Source organism: Tachypleus tridentatus, chromosome 10 (genome assembly GCF_004210375.1).
Source record: "Tachypleus tridentatus isolate NWPU-2018 chromosome 10, ASM421037v1, whole genome shotgun sequence".
Lineage (NCBI taxonomy): Eukaryota > Metazoa > Arthropoda > Merostomata > Xiphosura > Limulidae > Tachypleus > Tachypleus tridentatus.
The window spans coordinates 132,256,706-132,281,417 of NC_134834.1; the positions used below are offsets into that span (position 1 = coordinate 132,256,706).

The 24,712-nt window shown below is 33.3% G+C and overlaps 1 protein-coding gene across 2 annotated transcripts in view; it reads right to left on the reverse strand.

The window, feature by feature from the left end:
• The window catches only part of LOC143230337 (adenylate cyclase type 5-like), a 207,302-nt gene extending 183,064 nt beyond the window's left edge, over nt 1–24,238 (reverse strand). Inside the window, exons 1-3 of one of the 2 annotated variants that reach the window (XM_076463731.1) lie at nt 24,197–24,238; nt 7,944–8,047; nt 3,768–3,839 (exon numbers count right to left, since the gene is read on the reverse strand). The gene's annotated coding sequence lies outside the window, so the exon portion shown is untranslated. Of the gene's footprint in view, nt 1–3,767; nt 3,840–7,932; nt 8,048–24,196 lie in introns of both variants that reach the window. The other variant, XM_076463732.1, reaches the window with a different exon arrangement.
• Nucleotides 24,239–24,712: the final 474 nt, after the last annotated feature.

A 24,712-nucleotide genomic window follows, 5' to 3' on the forward strand; every position in this document is an offset into this window, starting at 1 on the left:
TTCCTGTTTTGTACCACATGCAGCTCAAATAACTGGCTTGGTTGAGAAACTTGTTTATGTAGAGTAGCGAACAACGTTTCGACCTTCTTCGATGACTGAAGAAGGTCGGAACATTGTTCGCTCCTCTATATAAGCAATTTTCTCAACCCAAACCAGCCGTTTTTATATATATGTTTCTCTACAAATGGGTTTTCTCGTCATCACTGAGCTCAAATAACTATTGTTCTACAAAGTAGTTAACACTGACATATTATTTTGACAGTAATAGTTTTCAATTGGCACGCAACTTCTAGCAGGTACAAAATAATATTTCCACTGGCTGTTTTATTTCCTTCTTTATAGTGGCAAAATTTTAATTATTTAATTATGCAAGTTGCATATTTTTAAAACTTTTAATTTCATCACTCTGAAGACGCAACATGCTCTTAGAGGGATTTCATCTATATAATACTAAAACCTATGATGACTGCTGATATGGTACATATTTTTATGTTCTGACAAAATAACGTAAAGCATTTCTAGTATTTTCTTAGAAAATTTCACAGTCTTATTTTAAGAATTTGCAAACCTAGTTCTCTGTAACTTCATCGTTTTACTGTTCTGAACTTACTTCGTTTTAGTTCGAGTAGACTGTATGTGTTTTTTATTTTCGTGTGAAAACTCTTTACACTTCTTCAAATATTTCAAGTATTTTTTGTTAGCATAGGTACTCTTCTGGAATGTACTTGGGTTAAATTCGAATTAGCCATCCCAAGTGGGTTTTTTGCAAGTTTGATTTTCTTGTTTTCGTTAAAACTAGCAATGAGATGTTAAAAAAGCATAAACAAAGTACTACATAACACTGAAAAAAAATGTTTTGTAATAAAAGTTATTGATACACAATAAGTTCACACATGCTTTAACACGTGAATGAGCTCACTGATGTTTTAAAGATTCAAAGTAATGACGTATTTTAGGTCCACAATGATTCGCATGTTACTGGATTGTCGTTGTACCGCTAACACTAATTCGCAAATATACGTCATGAATATAAGGGGGATAAAAAAGAAGCAGAACATAATGGAAGGGCACAAAACATGATCTTCCATCAACCGTATCTAAAGAAATATAAAATTATATATTTCCTACAAAACCACTTTATGGACTAGGAAACCTTCAACTGCAGAAATTAGTCCCTAACAGTCAAGCCCAACAGATATTACATTGGACTACTTACGTTTAGACATTGTATCTCACTCATTCTGGTCGAAACAACATTTTCAGGTAATAATTAAAATAATAAAATACTATTAAATACTAATTATACTATTAAATAATTCAAAAAATTAATAAGTAAATTAGTATCAACATTTATTTTCTGAAAGTATTGAAAATAGGAGGAAAAGTCTATTTTAACAAACATATACTAATTTAAAGGCTTTTTTATTCTCATGACCTACTGTAAATCTGAAGATTTGTACCGTAAGTTAATCTATAGCAATTTTGCGAGCAGCGTTAGTTCGTAAAAAGTGAAAAAATATCTCTCTATTTAAAAATACTGCTGTTAAAATTCCCAGAAAGAACTTCGTTTCAATTAAGATTTAGTGAAACATGTACGCCAAACAAATGCAATGAGCACCCAGTTGGATTTGGTGTGTTTCCCCATTTCCCCCCATAACGTACAAAATGTTAGATGTTACATCTACACTTTTGTCATTTCTATACTGTGGCTAAATATTAACGGTCTTTGCGTATTTGCGGTTAATTTCTTTTTACCAAAATATAGATTCTAAATTATTCTAAAGACAAAAGAGACCCGTACTGGTAAGTTGGATATTAATTATTTTGATAAGAACGTGAGGAAGTTATTAAATGAACAATTCTATTTAACTTAATCGTGTAAGAGAAATTTCTATTTTATCATTTTACTATTTTAAACATTTGTGCTTTATAGTGTTTTCTTACCTAAGCAAAAAGAAATACTTCTAGATTAATGAGTTCTCGTAAAGACCAACAATAATTAGAAATACGAAAATAAAACTACGTGAATTTACATAAAATTAATAAACACAAAAAATATACACAATAGCAAAACCGTTTTACTTCACATATCTGAACGAACCTGCAGTAACTGGGTTACTTTTCATTTATACGTCCAGAAATCTTGCGCTGGAATTGAATTTTACGTAGCAACAATTTTGAAACGCGTGTTTCTTTGTTGGTTTTAGAGGAACTTACAAACGTTTTTTTCGAAAACCGTAACCCGCAAAACAAATGGTGAAATGTCTATTTCTATCCGTTAAGTTCCTCCTCGTTATTTAAAGAGAAGATGTAAAGCCTATTCACTTCAAAACATCAGTGTTTAAATAAAAGTGTTCTTGTATACACCGTATCGCGGCACTGTCATTTAAACACTATTTATTCCATCATCTGTAAACAAGACCTGTCGATAGACCACTTCAAACTAAGTAAAACGTTTATTTTTAAACAAAGAAAAAACACTTTTCTTCAAAAGTAATTTGAAAGAGAAGTAAACATGGTTACAAGATATTAAATGTTCTTGTTTCTACATCAGCCTACACTGGCTTATAACCTGAAGAATTCAGAACGCGTAAAGGAAACAAAAAAGGCTTATTGCAGATTTGAAATAAAATTAGGGTTAACAAGCCCTACGTGTATCACAAAACGTACTAAAAATGTATAACTCAAGAGCATCAAAGAATTGATCAATTTAAAGGATAAACACTACCAAGCTATATTTTGTTAAAACGCAAGCGTTTGTATCACATTGTGAAATCCTCACCTCTTACTATGGAATGAATTAATTAGCGCCTAGAAATAAATATACTCTTTGATTGATTTTTCTAACAGAGTCAAAGTAGTTGTACCTAACTGTTTTTCAATTTTCAAGGCTTTCACCATGATGATATCTAAGTTAACAAACTTGAGAGAAGTAAAAAAACGTAACTCATGCATATTGATCATTAATTAACTGACATACATCTTTGAAAGGATTTAAAAAAATAATGAATAAAAATTCAATCAAAGGTGTTTTTTTCAAGCATTTAGGGGTAACTTCAAGAGTAGATTAGCAGATATAATATTCATAAACGTCAGAGAGTAAAACGATTTTGCTGGGTTCATGTAACCAAATAATATAATTTTAACAAAAATAGGTTTCTTAACCATCCAAGTGTGATTTGTTAATTAAAAATGAAATAAAATGAATTAAAATTCCATGTGCTATAATATATTTAATAGTTCTGATACCCTGAAGTATTCTGAATTATCCAAGTGCAAGGTGTTGGTGTGGTGAATGGAGGGATCCATTTTAAATGATCAAATCTAGCTGGCTTCTGAGAATTATTCAAGAGGTACATCGAAAGAAATCTTAAACAAATTGTGAAAGTGTAAAAAACAATATCACTTTCAGTTTTTACAACAAACTGACTTGAAAATTGCATTTTAATGTAATTTTATAATTAAAAGTTAGAGTCAGTCACCAAAAGCCAGGTTATAAGATTCGGATATGGTTTTATGAGAGGAACCATGTGTTTTCTGGCAATTGTACTCATGACTCTGGCTACCGACACAACACTAGCTTTTATATTTTGAGCTGTACGTATCCACCGAGGCGTGTATATAAAATAATAAATTACTATATGCAAATACTTCACTTAAAGTCCAATCAAAAGTTTAGTTTTACTGATCTCTTAGATATATAAAATATACTTTTATGCGAAACAATAAAATAAAACGGATGTTAATGTTCATGATGGAAAACTTACCCAGGTGAAAACTGTTACGAGATCATGAAGTTCGTGTTGCAGTGTTGCTCGCATTAAGGTAATTTCTTCAATCTGAAAACACATAATAATTTCTGTATTACTCATTACATTCCTCTGGTGCTGAATGGAGTCTTAATGGTGACTTTATTTATAATATAAATGAGGAGGAGAAACACTTTTATGGGTAACGATTTGCCGAATTTTTGAACATTTAGAAACAAATGTTCAATTCTTTTGTAAGATGAAAACGAAAATAGCAAACAGCTATATGTAATTAGGCGTCAGCCTTGAGTTGTAGAAACCCAAACAAACACGGTGCTAAAAGTAGATGAGTGAGAATACGGAGACAAAGGAAGCAAGAAATGAAACGTCACAAAAACTGTAACCAGAAGTTTTAGAAATAAAGTAAGAAAATAAGAACGCAGCTTTTTCCTTATAACTTCATTGTTTTGTTTATATTCCTGTATGAGTATGGTGAAACGTGTGATTAATTTTCATTAATCTTTATTAACGTAAACTCTATCTTTACAAGGTATTAAAGTAATTTCATTTATTCGACTTTTCCGTATTGTTATAAATGCAAAATTGAAAATATAATGTTTCACAAAACATAATTCTGTGATAAAACATAAATCCGATGAATTCGGTATACAACGAAGTTACTTAGATTTAAAGGACATAAACGCTAAAAAAAAACATCCGGATAGAGATATAATAACTATTTTTGCACACACTTTTATTGCAAAACAAAAATAACATCAACAACATTCAAAGGTATTTTTTTAAAATTAAGAGCGAAACCTAAATTTTGTTTTAAGCACTAAAAAATAAAATTCTGTATTACATATCTCAACTCTACATAAAAGTAAAGATTTCTTTACGCTACACTTCTTTTCCTTCGAAATTTTATTTCCATTCAAGAGATGTCAAGTTATGTAGCTTAGGTAGTTTTACTGCATAATAAACGTCAGTTGTTTTAGACCAAGCTAACTTGGATATTTATAATGGAAAATCATGCTTTTTTGCGTTTCTTAATTACAAATTACTTTTATGTTTTGATATTAACCATCATACTCCTTTTATTTTATAACATTTTCATGATGCATAAATAGCCCATCCTCATATTTCTGTACAAGGCAACGCTTCCAAGAATGATACACTTCGCATTAAGAGGGCTTTTCCATAAAGTTGTAGCTTGTTATTTAAAATATGTAATTTTGATTAAGAGGATAAATAAACGCAACTTTAAATTAATATTTATGAAAACTCAATAACCCTTTACAATATTTTATTTCTAAAATAATTACACAGTAGTTATACAGTATCAGAGTAACATTTTTTATCGAAGTTATCTAGCATAGATTCTCATCTGAATAGTTACTGCATCAATAATGATAATTTAAATCTGTTTGATTTTTACGTATAATCCTTTACTCACCATAAAAAAACCTGTGTTATGCTTGATTAAAGTTGTCCTAGCTTAAATTTTTCTTCATTTGACTTGCGTAGGAATAGTCAGAAATAAGGATGATATTGTCGGCCAGTATCAAGTTTCATGTTAAGATGATGAACCAAATGAAATTCACACTATTAAGATTCTAGCAGATAAACAACTTGACTGACAATTGGCAGGATTGAAACGGAGTTGGGCCCGGCATGGCCTAGCGCGTTAAGGCGTGCGCTTCGTAATCTGAGGGTCGCGGGTTCGCGCCCGAGTCGCGCCAAACATGCTCGCCCTCCCAACCGTGGGGGGTTATAATATGACGGTCAATCCCACTATTCGTTGGTAAAAGAGTAGCCCAAGAGTTGGCGGTAGGTGGTGATGACTAGCTGCCTTCCCTCTAGTCTTACACTGCTGCCCCCCGCTAGTACAGTGGTATGTCTCCGGATTACAACGATAAAATCAGGGGTTCGATTCCTCTCGGTGGGCTGAGCAGATAGCCCGATGTGGCTTTGCTATAAGAAAAACACACACACTTACACTGCTAAATTAGGGACAGCTAGCACAGATAGCCCTCGAGGAGCTTTGTGCGAAATTCCAAAAAACAATAACAAACAATGAAACGGAGTTATACTGACGCCCCTTCTAATACGGTTTTACCTGTATGTCTGTCTCGTAATAGAAGAGAACAGGGTACTCAGGGGTAAGTTTGTTTTCATTCAACAAGAATAACAAAAAAAAAACTAAGGTATTTTTTGACAGATGTAATTATTTTCAATTTATTTTCGTTAGAAACTTTGATACATATGATAAGAAAATTCCATCACTAATTAATGTCGATAATCTATTAGTTAAAATATCTTCGTAGCCAGTAAACAACCAAATGAAATGTGTTTTCTGTAAATTGTTTCTGAATGTTAGCACCTCAGTGGCTCAGCGGTAGTAAGTATTAACGTACTAATAAAACGAGTTACATCTATTTTTTTATTTTTCTGAAAGTAAGTTCGCTCTTTAGTATCTAAATGCGAATGCGCGCTCACTTCATTTCAAGAGATATAAACAAAAGGCAGATAAAAATATAATTGATGACGAGAAACCCACTTAAAATAAAAATGTATCTCAGAACGGCTGGTATGGGTATTAACACTTTTATTGATAAGCAGAGAACAACAACATTTCGACCTTCCTAGGTCATCTTCAGGTTAACCTGAGATACATAGATATAAATATACTTTAGTAGACATTTTGTACTACAACAATTTATAGTTTATGAATATTTTAAAAACAATTCTAATCCTAGGCCATAGAATAATATTATAAGTTTAGTTATTGATAATATTAAATATGGTAAAGTTTGACATCAAATAAAGTAAAGCAAAAACGGATACACCTTAGAGTGTTAATTTATATATTTATCGAATATATACAGTACTTAATAGGGGCTTAACTAATTTTATGCCTACGTCAAGTAGACTTTTAAAGAGTTCGGTCTCAACGATTGGAATTCTTTAGTATTGCTCTAGAAATCTAGTATTTAAAGAGGTACTATACCACAACTAAAAATAAACTCGGTAATGAATAAAGATAATCAATTAAACGGTTTTAAAATACAAATATTATAAATCATTGTTCTTTTCGGTTGGGAACCTTCAGTGTTATACCGATAAAATTTAGGGTTCGGTGTCAGCAATTAGCAAAACATTGTGTAGCTTTATGCTTTACAGTGGACAAAACCAAACTATAAATAAAAGAGGACTACACTGTTATTTAAAATCGTATGATATTTGATAACAAATTGTAAATGATTATTAGTTATGTTAAACGCCTTGTGGATTTTTCAAGGAATCATACAAAATCAAATTTCTATAGAATAAACTTGTAAAATATAAAACCATGTTAAAGTGAAACTAATATAGCAAAATAAAAAAATATTTGAAATATGAATCGGCCAAACTATTTCAAATCAAGTAATAATAAAAAATATTGACAGTTGGAATAAATATTATTATAATTTTGGACCCGGCATAACTAAGTGGTTAAGGCACACGACTCGTAATCTGAGGATCGCGGGTTCGAATTCCCCTCATACCAAACATGTTCGTCCTTTCAACTGTGGGGGCGATACAATGTGACGGGCAATCCCACTATTCGTTGGTAAAATAGTAGCCCAAGAGTTGGCGGTGGGTGGTGATGACTAGCTGCCTTCTCTCTAGTCTTACACTGCTAAACTACAGATGCTAAACTAGCGCAGACAGCCCTCGTGTAGCTTTGCGCGAAAATTCAAAAGGAACAAACTAGAAACAAATTATAATTTTGATTTATTTCAAAACTTTATCTAATCATATGATATTAGACACGGTTTTCTAACACTGTATTGATTAATTAAATGTTACAAATACTATAGAATTGAGTATTAGAAACAATAACAGAATCTCATAATAATTAGAACTAAAGAAAAACCCTAACATTTTTTTTCTAAATATATAGATATACTTAGACTACAAATGCGTTTAACATCGACAATAAAAAAAAAAAGAGAATGGTGATACACGTAAAAACCTCTGGTAAACATGATTCTCTGGCTTTTAGAAACGTGTAGCTTGCATTTTATAATATATCACAATCATTAAAATATTAGTTTAGTAATGAAGTAAGTATAAACGACAATAATTGTAGAGAAACTGGCATTTTATAAAATAAAACATTGATTACACATTGCCTTACTTCATACTTACATGCCCCCCGTTAGAACAGCGGTATGTCTCCGGATTTACAACGCTAAAATCAGTTCTTCCATTCCCTTCGGTGGGCTCAGCAGATAGCCTGACGTGGCTTTGCTCTAAGAAAACACATCATACTAACATGAAAGCTAATTGTTATCAGGTTATACAAAAAACAGTATAATTAACTTAAAATTTATTTTAATTGTTTTTTTATAATAGAAAAGCTATACTTTAAAATTTATTATCTTTAGGAGAGTAGAAGATAAATCATATGACACCTCGTCTTCCCACTACTAACGTTGGTGTTATGGCGTGCAGATAGATGTAATGCCTTCTTGATTGAACGTGTTTTGATTAAATCAAAGTTTCCTTCTTAATGGCCCGGCATGGCCAAGCGTGTTAAGGCGTGCAACTCGTAATCTGAGGGTCGCGTGTTCGCATCCCCGTCGCGCCAAACATGCTCGCCCTTTCAGCGGTGGGGGCGTTATAATGTGACGTTCAATCCCACTATTCGTTGGTAAAAGAGTAGCCCAAGAGTTGGCGGTGGGTGGTGATGACTAGCTGCCTTCCCTCTAGTCTTACACTGCTAAATTAGGGACGGCTAGCACAGATAGCCCTCGAGTAGCTTTGTGCGAAATTTAAAAACAAACATTTCTTTTTTAATCTTTAGCTCTCTTCGGCAAACATGATGATGTTACAACAACAATTAGAAACATTATTTTATTCTTCGTTAACCCATTGCATTGTGCGAAAGAATAATGTTTAAGTTTCTGGACACGAAAAGGGAATCTGGGTTATAAAAAGTTTTATATTCTTGCCTTACGTAAGATAGCAAGGCTATTGAAATTTTGAAGCAAATACTTACCGTAAAAAAAAGTAAATAAATATAATTTATATTCGTGTTTATCGGAAATCATATAAAAAATATTATCTAGCCTCTGTAACTGGTTAATATTATTTCATAATGTATGAAATTTTGAGTTGAAAACGACATTACACGTAAAACGTACAATAGAATGAATAAAAACCTTTAACGATTTTTTTAGAGTTGTCCTCATTTATAGCCATGTTTTAAGACCAGCATAAAATAAGTACATGTGAATAATTTTGGAGACTATTTCTGAGTACCATGTATTTATTCTCTGAAAAATAAGTGTTTTAGTGTCAGCGAATCAAAAGGATGTTTTTAGCATTGTGTAGCCCCATATTCTTCTAGTTCTGTCTTTAACTTACCGACAAGTTGAAGAATGAAATTGCGAGGGACAAACTCTGTTACTTGCTGTTTTAACGTCACTATGAAATTGCCCTTTTTTAGACCGAAAATGAGGTCGAACGCCAAAGGAAGCTTCAATAGAGAGATCATTAGTACTAAATATAGTCTCTATTAATTAAACATGGCGTCTTCTACGTCTTTGAAGGGCGCTGCTGATTAAAATGCAGAAATGCATCACAGCTCAGTTAGTTATGAGGAGCTTCATTTGGAATTTTTTCAGCATGAGTTTCTCTTGAATGGGTAGATTATTCCTAGATAATCAAATACAAATAACCAACTCGTAACTGGCTTAACTTGGAATTAGTCCTCCTTATCGTATTGAATTTTAGTGAGTAAATTGTCTGATAGTTAAGATATGAAAGGCCATACTGTAAAATAAAATTCCAACTTCATTGAGTTTTTCCATCTTGGTGTTTATAGACGGCTGGATATCATGTTTAGATAAGGTTACTTTTAACTTCGAGTAATGGAAGAGTGAAAACATTTACATTACTAGAATTAGATCACCTATACGAAAAGCCAAAAATAGGTTTATATACTATTGTTATTAAAATGAGGTTAATATAATATTTCACATATTTATAGGATAAGCTTAGAGGTTCCAATTTTCAAAGTTTTTAAGTGTTTTGTGAGGAATAATGAATATAAAAGTTTAGCATACACAACTGTTCAATTTGAAAACTGTTAGATGTAGCTATTTGAACTGAAGAGTAGTTTTTGACATCATGTATTTGTGTTTCGCCTGTGCATGTGTGAAAAGAATCAAACAGTAGGTCGATGTTTGCATTGATGATTTTGTTTAATCTAATAAACCAAATGTGATGTTTGAATTTGTGCTCAGTTTCGTTTCTGTGTTAAATTCACGTAAGTTAACATTGTTCTTCGATGCCTAAAAGTCAACAGGGGTACCAACAGAGATACTGAAACACTTGAGGGAGGAAGATACGAAAAAATCTACAGCTGTTAACTTTAAAGTGTCATAAAGTATAATTTCCAAATTTCCAGTAACACAACAGACAAAAATCAGTTTCAGAGACCGACAAAAAATGGCAGACCTTCCTTCACAACACAAAATATTGCTAATTTCTTTCACGAAATTTCGTTGTCGATACCGTGAAACACTAAAGATAAGTCTGTAAAGTTTGGAGTTCGAGTTACATCAAAAACAGTTAAAAACTAAATTGCAATTAGCCACTCTGAGAGTTTATGCTTGAAATTATTGCCACGTCATCAACAATAGTATTAGAAGATTTCAACTTGATGAGGTCATAGATCTCCAGCCCGTCGTTATTTTTTGTTTCTTTATTTTTAGAATAAAGTAGATTTTGTTATCTGCTATGTCTACCGTGATGAATTAAACCCTGGATTTTGATATTGTAAGTCCGTAGACATACTGCTGTCCTTTCGGGAGATCGTTGTGTACAGAAACAGCTGAGTGAGTAGTTCACAAATGCATGGTCCCTGGACATCACGTTCTCGTGGATGACTCTTTGATGAAATAGTAAGGAGTTTGCCTGAACTTACACATAAATCCGCATGTCATTAGGAGTGGTGCTCTAAGTAAAATTCTGGTATCTGCTAGCTTTCTTCTGTCGTCAATAAATTGCATATTCATTTGACTGTTGATTAATATTTTCTTTCCTGTGCATGTATAAAGCACTATAAATAGCTTGAATGTCATGGTTGACTGACCAATATCAAATGAGTGTCTCTACTCCATAGGGCCCAGCATGGCCAGGTGGTTAAGGCCATGACTTGTAATTTGAGGGTTGCGGATTTGTATCTCCGACAAACATGCTCGCACATTTAGCAGTGGGGGCGTTATAATGTTCAATCAATCCCACTATTCGTTGGTATATGCGTAGCTCAAGAGTTGGCGATGGGTGGTGAGGAGTAGCTGCCTTCCGTTTAGTCTTACATTGTGGACTGCTAGCGCAAAGAGCCTTCGTGTAGCTTTGCGCGAAATTTAAAACAAAGAAACAATCTACTCCATAGAACGCAACTGAAACTATTCTCAGGATCTGTTGAATCTGTTTGGGAACTCCTTGAAGAGAAAAAACTTCTCCCAGGTTTTTCATCCAGAAACTCAAACAGGATATGCAGCGACGTTGTACAATTGTATTTACCACACCAGTAGAAGCTACTCAACATTGAGGTAATCAAAATCAATGTGAGGACTTTAATGCTTATATCTTTATGTTATGGTGTTGCCGCAGACACTACAAGCCTCTAAATGTGGCATCTCTATGAATCAATATGAATAATTCATTGCTGCCTGAAGAACACCAAAATTTATATTGGTATGGAAAAGCGATGTCTGACTTAGCTAGAGAAAATTACTGTAGTTTGCTAAGTGAGGAGGATCTCCGTCAAATACGGAAATTCGTTAAAGCACAAGTGCATTGCAATAGTAAGTAGGGCGCCATCAGTGTAGGTGAAGAGTTAATCAGTGTCAAAGTTGATCAATCAAGCTAAGCAGAACATGATTAAAAGCTCACCAACGGTTTACTGGCCATCCACCATCGACATTCCTCAAACGCATCTTTTCGTTAATAGGAGTCTCTCCTGCAATTTCTTGGAAAATATCTGGTTGGTATGTTAAAACAGTCCTTTCCTTCGGACGTTTATTTGCATCGTGACCTTTGTCAGTGATAAACCTTCTTTGACCTTTTTGACGGTTTACTTTTTCGGCCACGGGTATCCTATCATGATCACATCTACACTCACTGTACTGGTAGCATTCCTAACATTTTGTTACATTGAACTTGCAAGTCAGTTTAAAACCTAGCGGTTTAGGTACCTGTACGGAGCCTGAAACGAAAGATACAAGCGTTTTTAAAATAAAAAGGAAATGTTTTATCAGTGGCATTGCATTGGAAGAAATAACTGTGTGCCAAAAGCCAATTTTCAACAAATTATTTCTCCCATTATCCCTACAAAAGTTACTTGTAAAATGTTCTCTCCTTAAAGATTGCCATACTTCGTTCTGTTTTGTCATAAAATAAGCTATATTCTCATAGGGTGACAAGAAATTCAACAGAAACTTGGAATTAGTGGGGAAGAGCAGTTTGGGAAAGGCACTCTGATTACGTCAGAGGAGGCTTGTTAATATCACGTAAGCTATGATTGAGCAAAATGGTATAATTTGTTGAGCCTCTTTCACTTTAGTTCAATGTCTTAGCTAGCCTTTGTCTATAGCCGCTGGAGTTCAGAACCGAGTAACAGGACATTGTACATCCATTTTTTAAATAAGGACCTGTCCCTCCTCCGCACTTTAACAGTAAGAGTTAAAATCTTTCAACAAAACTTTTAACAGTGTACGCTTAAAAATGTCTTTGTATCGTTTGTTAACAAGTCGTTCTCTGCATAGGTGGGAAATATATTCATTTTCACATTTTTAATAAAAACTCCAACAGAAGCCTGGGAAAAATCGACAGTTAGGGCTAATTCTTGGACTTCTTTCCGTTAGTTTAACCATAATAAGTTTCATAAAATCACACCGAAAGAAAATATTTAATCCCAACATTTGTTATAATTTTATTTTGGAAAATATTGCTTGTGTACACCATACAATAATGAAACTCTTGGTTAAATGATACTGAAAAAACATTTTTATTGTGCGATATGCAACCCCCAACTTCACGAACTTTTTATTCTGTGTACATGTAGACTTGCAATAGGTGTCACGATTTTCCCGTTTCGCCTCCGTTTCCCGTCACGAAGAACTTTATTTGTCTGCATTTGAACACTATAAATGTTGTCATTTAAATGTTCGCTACATAGAAATGTGGGTTACTAAAATAGGCCTAAAACATAAAACAAGGTTCATAGAATGTAACGTAATGTTTTCTTTTATATATAAATGTAACAGTACTGTCTATTTTATAACCATGCAACAACTTCGCAAGGTTTGGATGGAGCTTCAGTCGAATTGGTACGGAGGTTCATTAGGTCCATGCGGGGATACATACAGTTTTTCAATTTAGCATTTTACGTTTTGTGGTTTTTTTATGGGTGTTTTGATTTCTTACCCCTACACCCCTGGTATGTATGTTCATTGGGTCCAAGGGAAGACACAACTTTTAAATTTTGTATGTTTTTTTTTGTTTTTATGGGCGACTTCTTTTTTTACAATTACATATAATGGAGCAACTTTATGTCCTAAGATAGTCTTTCATTAATCATGAATTTCCACAACTTCCATCAATTGGACGGGCACAACAGCTAGTTACACATAAATCGTCTACACTAGACATCATAATGTCGCACATTTTTTTGTAACTTATACAGACAGTATATGATCTTGCAGTAGGCATGTAAGAATTATTTCAGATATTTATTGGGGAAACAGTTATTAAATTTGATTCGGTCAGAAAATTTTCACAACTTTTTCGTTTTGTAGTTTTTCCGGTGTCGCTGCTTTTGTCACTATCTTAAGTTAGTATATTTATAAAGAAAATCTTTAAACTTTTTACTAATGTCAAATTGCATTATTCACTAATAAATGTGATGTTTTAAAATAAAACGTGTTTATGGAAAGATATTGAATATTTCGTATGGCAGGATTTTCTATTTATTGAACAAAACCTTTTTTTTTCACCTGCAAGTTGTTAAAAAAGATGAGGGTCACGTATCCATTTCTAGCTCTTTTTGAAGAAGCGTTGGGTTTAAGATAGTATTAGAAAGCTGTGCTAGTAAAAATAAACACGAAATCTGAAGTTCATTTGTTTAGAGTAAAATCAATCACATGTTGATTAGGTTCGGAAAAAAATCACACTTTACGTTTAGTTTTTTTTTATATTATAGAATACGTATTAAGCACACTTTTCCCGGTCAAGTTATTCACAGACAAACTAAATAATAAAACTGACTAAAGCTTAAAAGCTCAATCCTATCACTTGACTTACAAGTAAAAAAAAAAGAAAGTTGATAAACATTTCTCTCAACATATTTTATTCTATAATTGGAACAAAATATGTTGAGAAAATGTTTTCCTTTTGTTTAACTAGTATTCACTAAAGTTCCTCTAACAAAAATCAACCGACAGGCTTGCTTATTTTACTGTTAATAATACCTTACTGTATTCCTTATACTAGATAAACATTGCTAATGATAACATATTCTATTTCTCATTGTAGGTAACGCTGTTAATGAAAACTTATTGTGTTTTTTCATAGTAGATAAACGCTGTTAATGAAATTTTCTGTTTTTCATCGTAGATAAACGCTGTTAATAATAATGTATTGTGTTTCTCATCGTAAATAAACGTTGTTAATTATAATGCATTGTATTTCTCGTAGATAAACGCTGTTCATGATAACTTATTGATTTTCTCACTGTAGATAAATGTGACAGTTTTGATAATTATTATTGTCATTTGTGGTTCACGGTGACCAGACTTTGTGAAGTATCATTACAGAAGAGAATCAAGTACTGTCGTCCACTGACTAGAAAGTGCAGTCTGAATAGTGACTGTAATATGCTAATTCATGAACAAAAATTGGTCTGGGAACATAAATTAAACATTTTCTACCTAAGTATGTTGAATCAAATACTTTAATTAAATCAATTATTAAATTGAAACTTTAGATAATCATTTCATGCAACAACAGCTGTGACTCTGGTATCGTTCCTATGGCGAGATGTCTCAGTTTTGTAACCATTTTGATGGCACTGATACATCATTCCAAGATATAACATTGTGATGCACTTTCTACTGATAACGACAAGACTACGGTTGTCCGTTCCGTCCTCTATATATATCAACCTAATTTACATACATGAATGTGCAGGATTCTCTGGATTTGAAGTGATCTGTCATGCATTTGTGTAATTTATTTTCACGATTTGTTCTAGAGACTATTCAAAATGCCTGAAGTGGCTTCATAACCATTTGGCATACTAATAAATGTTAAATTAATCGCAACAAGTTTCATTGGATTTTCAAACATAAACATTGCCAAATTTCTGGGACGATTAGTAAAATACACTTTCAACAGTCTATGCACTTTTTTAGGTTTCATTACACTATTATGTTTATTTAATTACACAATACAGTAAAACAACTTGTAATACGATATTTGTTGCTCACAGTTGCTCTTCACATTTATCATCCAGTCATAACCGTTCCTTTTATGAAGAAATTATCAAATAATCAAACTAAATCTTTTATTAGCTTTCTTTAGGGGTCCTAGCATGGCTTAGTGGTTAAAGAGCTCAATTTGCAACATGCGGTTTAAGAGGTAGAGACCAATCACCAAACATACTCACCCTTTCAGCGATAGTGACAGTACAACGTGATGCTCAGGCTCACTAAAACGTAAAATGATCTGGCTTTTTTTGTTGTTTTTTTCGTTTATGAATAATGAAAGCAATATCCGTTTGTGTTGTATAATAAAAAAAGTTAATTTATAAAGAATGAATTATAGTAAATAATGTTTACTTATTTTTCTGTTCTTCAGTGTTAGCACATTTTAATTATTAAATTCAGAATTTTCGCTACAAACTAAACAAAGGCCTAAGTGTACCTAGCTGTTCTTAACATTCAACTGATAGTATTAAGTCATTTAGTCAACAGTAGCCATCGCCAACACGTGGGATATTCTTGTCTAATCAAAAAACAATATTTGACAGTTACTTTTATAAGAACACTCATGGTCCCAAAGTGCAAAGCGAATTTTTCTAACGTTAGTCCGCGAACCATGAACTCTCAGATTCACAGTCCTAGTAGGCGCAGCATGGCCAAGTGGTTAGGACGATTAACTCACAGTAAGAGGGTCGCAGGTTCGAATCCCCATCACAACAAACATGCTGACCCTTTCAGCCGTGGGGGCTTTAAAATGTGATGTTCAATCCCACTATTCATTGGTAAAGAAGTAGCCCAAGAGTTGGCGGTGCGTGGTGATGACCAGCTGCTTTCCATCTAGTTTTACACTGCTAAATTAAGGATGGCTAGCGCAGATAGCCCTCGTATAGCTTTGTGCGAGACTCAAACCAAACAGTCCGACTACGCTATCTGCTAAGTCATGTGCGACTCACATTTTAATAAAATGACAAAAAAGTATGCTGAACTTCAAAAGAAGTCTGGGTATCATTTCACTGGTTCATAAAATAAACAAAAAAAGCAACCTTCAAAATATTAGTGCATCAAGTGTAACGGATTTTCTATTATATATTTATTTTAATAACAATGTTTGTTTCAGTTTGATATATATTTAGAAGTACATGTAATTTGTATTGTTAAAATTTCCACTTATTGATTAAAGTTATAGAAGATTGTCGATTTTAAGAACCAACAAAGTATGACAATAATGTATCGTCAGTGTTATTTTATAGGCTAAAATTTCTTGAAACTCTCCTCACACCTATAAACACCAACAGACAGTATATATTATTAGTTTGCTGTAGTTGGTATATTATAAACTTCAGAAACTATAACTGTGATTAATGCTTATTAATCGGGAAACTACAGATATTTGAAAAGGAACGTTTATAGATTTCGAACATTACAAACCATTTAACTTCAGTTAATTAATTTCGAACGTTAGTATTGCTACAAATACATCGTATAATTACAGCGGAAAAAACCCAAGTGTGAAGAAGCTAACTAGCTTTCCGTTAAGGATACCTGTGCATCTACACACAATTAATTCGCTCATCGTGAACAGTCGACAAAATATTCAGTTCCAGACCAAATAGAAGATTCAGTATTGTTTATAAGTTTGTAAAACTTTAGTATAGAAATCATTATTTGTAATACCGTTATTATTTATGGTATACTTGTTTGTGAAATAAAATAGATTTGTGTTAAGAAAAAAAATATTCTCTGTATCAATCATTCTGGCAAATATCACAAACTGAATAAATATCAACATTCAATTAACTTCTAATTTAAAATTAGAATTTCAGGCTATTTGAAACTATAATACTTAACATAATAAATTAGAAATTCGTCCGAGATTAATTATAAAACATAACACTAGATGAAAAATTGCATATAACAAATAAATTTCTTATTTACGTATTTTATCGAATTTCTCACGTAGTATAATACCAGAATGCTTAGCAGTAAGCTTGAGGGTATATAATGTAAAAATTCGACGTTAAATCACATAGCAAACACAGCATAGATATCACACTAGCTTAACATTAAAACAACACACATAAAAAAAACGTTTCTAAATATTCAAAACTGAATAATTTGCAACAATAAGTTGACATGAGATCATATAATCATACTTGTTTAGTTCTTGGTCGCTTTTTTACATGTTTAGAATTCTGAATGTCAAAATAATATACAAGAATGGAATTAAAATAACTTAAAATATTTTAACATTGTACTGAAAATGCATGCAATCTACGTAAATAAAAAGCTATAGTTTGCGTGGATGATAACATAAGTGTATTTTATTTTATACTGTAAACGTACCACGAGACGTGCGACACCATAAATATCACTTTATCTTTAGATAGTAACACCTTAAAAGCTACTTAAAATTTTGCATACGTGTGTAATATAAGCGAAGCATGATAAAATCTTAATTTACTTTAGGATTTCAGAAATTTCAAGTAGCAGAAATTTTAGAAAAATAAGATACATCTTTCATTGCACCTTCTACCTCACAACCTTGTGATATTTTGTCACATAGTTCTATCACATGAATTAAAATATAGTTCTCTATAAGACCATTAAAAGCCCAGCATGGCTATATAGTTAGAGTCCTCGACTTGTAGTTTGAGAGCCGTAGGTTCGAATCCCCGTCCCACCAAGCGATCATGTTTTCTCGTTATTTACTAATAAGGAGAAACCCAAGAGTTGCGGTAAGTGTTGATACCTTCCCTCTGGTATTTCCCTGTTAAATTAGGGACAGATAGCCTTCGTGTAGCTTTGCGCGATATTGAAACCAAGACCACTAAGTTGATTAGGACAAAAGAAACATCAAATTCAAATCAATACATGGTTTGTTTGTTTGTTTTGAATTTCACGCAAAGCTACACGACGGTTATCTGCGCTAGCCGTCCTTAATTTAGTAGTGTAAGACTAGAAGGACACTACAGCTGTACTACTACTAAGGTGAGGACAGCTAGTCATCACCACCCACCGCAAAATCTTGGACTATTCTTTTACCAACGAGTAGTGGGATTGACCGTAACATTATAACGCCCCCACGGCTGAAAGGGCAAGCATGTTTGATGTGACAGGGATTCAAACCCGCAACCCTCGGATTACGAGTCGAGAGCCTTAACCACCTGGCCACGCCGGGTCTACATGATTTGTCAAATATTCTTGAGATGATAAATTCGAACATAAGACAACACCGCAGACGAACTTCCTCTGAAACGAATACTAGTGTTGAAAATACACAAAAATTTTATCTTTTTTAGTTTCTTGAGTAGCTTATCGAAATGCTTTGAAATTGTTTGTTTGTTATTATTAAGCACAGATCTACATAATGGGCTATCTATGTTCTGTATCTGAACCACCAGTTCGCTGAAGGCCTTGAAATATTGTTTATTTTAACTTAACGACAAAACCATTAAACAGTACTTTGTTACTGATAGAATTATTTAACTTTGTTCTAAAACCTTCTTCATGCTAAATTACTTTGTTTAGGAAATGTACAAAAAAAAGTTTTGAAAACTATTAATAATTAGTTTAAAGGAGAGGACGTTTTAACCCACGCTGGTACAGCAGTAAGACTACGGATTTACAATACTAAAATTAGGGATTCGATTCTCTCGGTGGGCTCAGCAGATAGTCCGATGTGGCTTTGCTATAAGAAAACACACACAGAAGGCTTTTTTCCCTAAAATTATTTTTGTTTTTAAGAAATACAATGATAAATTGAGATGGTTACGATTTTAGATTAATAATTAAAACAAAATCACGTAAAATTAGTTATAAAGTATTTCTTACTGGTCAAGTTTCTACATCTAAGCTAGCACATTCTTAGTGGCGATGAACAATATACAATCACAACATCTCTTTTATTTATAACTGATCGTAAACTGCGGTCGATATTTTCCACTTGATATTCACACTATAATGGTTCGCAAAAATTTAAACAGGTAAATATAATTTACAAAGCAGTTACGAATTAATGTCCTGTAGGTATTTGAACTGTAATTGTTGCCAAATAGCAACTAAATAGTTTATTTTCTAACTGGTTCTCTAAGCAAGAACATAATGTCTAGCTATTATTTTCTTATGAACGCCTCTAGCTGTTTTCGACATCGACTGAGGAAAATGTAATAGATAGCATAATTCCATCATTAGGTCATTGTAAAGACAGTATACAAGCCGTCGGAATAATTCAGCAGTCTTGGAAAACATCTAAAGATGCTAAGTTGAGAATGGCTGCAAAAAATGATACATGTTTACGAGTAAATGGTATAATTAATTTTAATATTATAACTTTTTGTCTCAAAGTGAAATGGAACGGTTGGACTTTATAGCTGTGTTCTACTTTCAATTATACAACCTGAAATAGTTTACCCTTTTGAATTATTGTTACATCCACATTGAGTTAACAAGATGAAGAATTTGTTTGTTTGTTTTCGAATTTCGCACAAAGCTACTCGAGGGCTATCTGTGCAAGCCGTCCCTAATTTAGCAGTGTAAAACAAGAGGGAAGGCAGTTAGTCATCACCACCCACCGCCAACTCTTGGGCTACTCTTTTACCAACGAATAGTGGGATTGGCCGTCACATTATAACGCCCCCACGGCTGGGAGAGCAAGCATGTTTGGCGCGATGGGGATGAGAACCCACGACCCTCGGATTACGAGTCGCACGCCTTAACACGCTTGGCCATGCCAGGCCCTCGTGTTTTGTTAATCACATACATATATAAGTAACTGTTTTTTGTTTGTTTGTTTTTATTTCGCGCAAAGCTACACGAGGGCTATTTGTGCTAGTCGTTCCTAATTTAGCAGTGTAAGACAAGAAGAAATGCAGGTAGTCATCGCCACCCATCACCAACTCTTTTACCAACGAATAGTGGGATTGACCATCACATTGTAACGCTCCTCTGACTGACAGTACGAGTATGTTTGGTGTGACGGAAATTCGAATCCGCGACCCTCGGATTAGGAGTCGAGTGCCATAATCGCCTGGCCATAACAGGCCTCATATCAAAATGTATCTCAAAACGGTTGGTATGGGTATTAACATTTTTTACTGATAAGCAGAGGACAACGTTTCGACCTTCCTAGGTCTTCTTCAGGTTAGCAAAGAGAGTTTACAACTGACCGTTGCCGGACACATGTCTTAGGGACGAAAGTATAAACAGGCACGGGATTGTAGTGGGCGTTGCAGTTGGATGTTAGGTTATTAATTAGTATAGGTATAAAGGTGTTTCTTTGTATTGATTTAGTTTTGGTTTAAGTTGCTGTATAAGTAGGGCTTCTTTGATTTTGCATTTGTTTATATTTATTTCCCTACTTAGTACCTGGGAGTTTTTTCTACAGTTATGGTGTGTTTATTTGATTTGCAGTGTTAAAAAACGTGCGAAGGTGTTTTTTTTTTTGTGTTCTTTGAATCTAGTTTCCATTTTTGTGCTTGTTTCTCCAATATAGGAGCCATGGCAATTGTTGCATTGTATTTTATAAATTATGTTACTGTTGTGTTTGTCAGTGTAGTTTTTACATAGTATGGACAATAGTTTTGCACCTGGTTTTTGAATAAATTTGGTGTTTACTGGAATGTTGTGTTTTGTTATAAGTGTTTTCCAAATGTTGGCTATTTTTTTCGCTGATGTTGGGAACATATGGTATGGAGAAGTATAAGGTTTTGTACTTCGTTGTATCTTGGGGATTATTTTTGTTTGTTTGTTATTGATCTAGATGTGTGCGTATAACTTCTTCCACGGTTTTTTGAGGGAATTTATTGATGTTGATGAAGTGTTGTTTTATTTTGTTGATTTCATAGTTAATTTTATCGGATGAACATAGTTTTGTGGCTATTTTTATTTGGTTTCTTAATATGTTTAGTTCTTGTTTTATTTCATGTGCTGATTTACAGGAAATGTATAATCCAGTACACCTTTATACCCATACTAATTAATAACCTAACATCCAACTGCTACGCCCCCTACAATCCCGTACCCGTTTATACTCTCGTCTCTAAGACATGTGTCCGGCAACGGTCAGTTGCAAACTTTCTTTGTTAACCTGATGATGGCCTAGGAAGGTCGAAACGTTGTCCTCTGCTTATCAATAAAAGTGTTAATACCCATACCAGCCGTTCTGAGATACATTTTTATTTCAAGCGGATTTCTCGTCATCAAGAAAAGCCGCATATAAATACCTCGTAACTCCAGTTTGCAACTAATCTGAGCGTTTAGTTGGCTTATTTTCCTTTGCAATTGACTTATGTTGTTATGTTGGACCAGTTTACATTTGTAGTTGATTCGAGTTTTTGAAGGGTGTTTAACACAACAGAAATATATTTCTATCTGTAATCAATTTCCAACGTGTAATAACAATTTCATTTTTCTCTTTGACGATAATTTCTTGTTTCATTTCAATAGATGTTGAAACCCCTAAAGACTAAATAATTTTAAACTTTATATTCAAGGGATTTCTTTTTCAGTACAAGACTACAATGTGTCCGAAGTGGAGATCTAACTTTAAATTTAAGAATTATAACGCCCTCGAGCTTTCCATTGAGTCAATGGAACAAGAGTAAATGGAAACTCGGTTAGTATTATCATCTAATATGTTGATTCGCACAAACAACTGTTGTTTTTAGACTGACGTATTTAAATTATTTATATATGTAATATTAAGGTCAGCGCAAAATCAACATAAGAAATAAAACAAAAAAATTTTAACCGATTGCTGTAATTAGTGTTTAACGTAATCAAAAAATAATTTAACAGTTACTATAAATTTCACACTTTTAAAATTAACCACATTTAACGGTTTAAACGTAAATCCCTTCAACTATAATAATATTAAACAGAGCGAAAAATATCGTGATTGTAGTTTCATCCATCCAAAATGAATGTCTCATATTTAAGGGTTACATTGTTGAAGTCACGGAAGCATCTATAAGGTTTCTTCGCAGTACTACGTGTGCAAGTACGAATTTACATGCAGAATGTGTACATAGACAACATTGAAACAATTATTTTTTTATCAAAGGTATTTCAGCGTGTACTACAATAACTTGCACACACTTTATGCTCATTCCCATAATAAGGATAATAAACCGGTTATTATGGTCACTTTAAGAACCCTCAAATTTAAAATGTTTCTATTTTGTCCCAACAAGTGCTTGAAACGGGAACTGTCAACATTGCTTTCTACTTGTATACTTGCCGGGTCAGAGAACATGAAACTGTCTCACTTTTATTTATTATTATTACTTTTAAATAAAAGTGTTTTGAGGAACACATCCAAACCGTGCACCATTACGCAAAAGAACATCCAGTTAACACATCAAAACTAAAATACACATAATTTGATGTGCTGATGTACGTTTGAAGTACTTACGTATAAATAAGTTCACAAATACCATTGAGCTATAATGTACTATAATGTCATACGCTCCCATGACTAACGAAAATATTAAGCAAAATAAGGTTGGTTGAGTAAACTACTTATTATTTCAAAGATCGGATCGCTATGGACTAGATTTCGCCTTAAGAATGCTAAATCTAAAAGACCCCTACTTGCAGTGTATTCAACGGTTTAAGTTGTAATAGACTTTCATCAAAACTATCATAATTTTAAATATACATATCCAGTTAATATTACTCACGAATACGCTCTAAATTTAATACGTTTCCACGAGCTAAGTATGTAAAAAAAAGAAGTCAAATTTATATGTCAAGATCCATTTCTGTATGAAAAAATCTTGCTGACTGGTGGCCAGGAAAGAACGAACATTCATTTAGAATTCATTTCCAATGTGAAATAAAAATATCAGATACATACTTCATTAAATATCCAATATATGTTTTTAACCGTCTTCAAGGAGTTCCCTGAGCAACATCATGCCAGCATCTAGCTTTAATATCCATAAACTCTTGCCATATGACATGCGCATCAAAATGATAAATTTCATCTGTATGTATATGGAATATGGAGGTGGTAGTTAAAGAAATATATTGTGCTTCCTTGCATGCAGCCGTTTGTTTTTCTTTTCAATGGAAAAAACTAACGAGCACATGAAACTAGCAAGCAAGAGAATAGAATGAATTAATATTCAATATGTGCATTCAATGTGCTCCCCCTTTTCAAGGAGAAAATTGTATTTAGTGTTTGTCTGTTGTTAAGCACAAAGCTACACAATAGGATATCTGTGCTCTGCCCATCACGGACATCAAAACCCGGTTCCTAGCGGTGTGAAATAGTGTATTTATAACTTTCGTTAACTAGGTCAGTACTTAATTCTCTGACCCACGCTGATACAACGGTTCGATTCCTCTCGGTGGACTCAGCAGATAGCCTGATGTGGTTTTGTTATAAGAAAACACACACACACATTTAATTCTTTAATACTAATTGTAGGTCTCGAGAATGTAAACTAGAAATAAGACGTATTTTATTTAAATTAAAATAGCTGTACTTAATTTAAATAAGATTCGTTTTATTTCTAGTTTACACTCTCAAGACGTACAATAAATATTACAAAACCTATTAAAAATAGCATAATAGTAACAAATCAAACCAGCTTTTTGATGCTTTGCGAATAATTTCATCTATCATAATTTAACCATCTTCAAAGCGGCTACTTATTCATATAATTTACGTGATTGATTCAAAACAACAATAAACATTTTTCACATTCATTGGTTGTGTATGGAAACGGCGCGAGAGCTAACCCTAAGGTTTAAAAACGATACTCACTTCTTTTAAAGTTTGACACTTTTCCTGTCAAAAACTTATTTGGAAACAAATTTCGACTGAAGTATGTTATTGTAAGGCTAACACTAAAACACTCTTGGTTTACGGTGCTCTTAAAACGTAAGCTTTGAATCCCTTACCTTATGTTCCAACACTCATCCTCTTCCTTTCGAAGCTCACATAAATCTGCTAAAGCGCAAGCTCTGACGCGTAGATAACACAGATCCTGTCCACCTGTCAGCTGTAAGTAGAATTTTTTGGAACGCGCGTCCTCTAGGGGTAGATGGAGAATAACTCGCACAAACACATCCATATTGGTATTCAAGCTTGTTGTTGTTTTAGTACAATTAGTTAAGACTGGTTAACTTTGGAACTTTTCAACTCTTCTTAGTTCACTTACTTGTATTGAGAGGATATATTTTAAGTTTATGTTTCAAAAACTAAACGTGAATAAAGCTGTTTTCTCTTGTCACTTATTCAACGTTAAAATTATGGGTTGAATTTCCTATTGACGACACAGTGCATATAGCTTGTTGTGTAGATTTTCGCTCAAAACACCCTTCTGTTTTTACAGTTCAAACTACAGTGCTTAACAGTTACGTTGGCAGACAACCACGCTCTATAGCTTGCAATTAAGAGGTAATGAATTGATATAT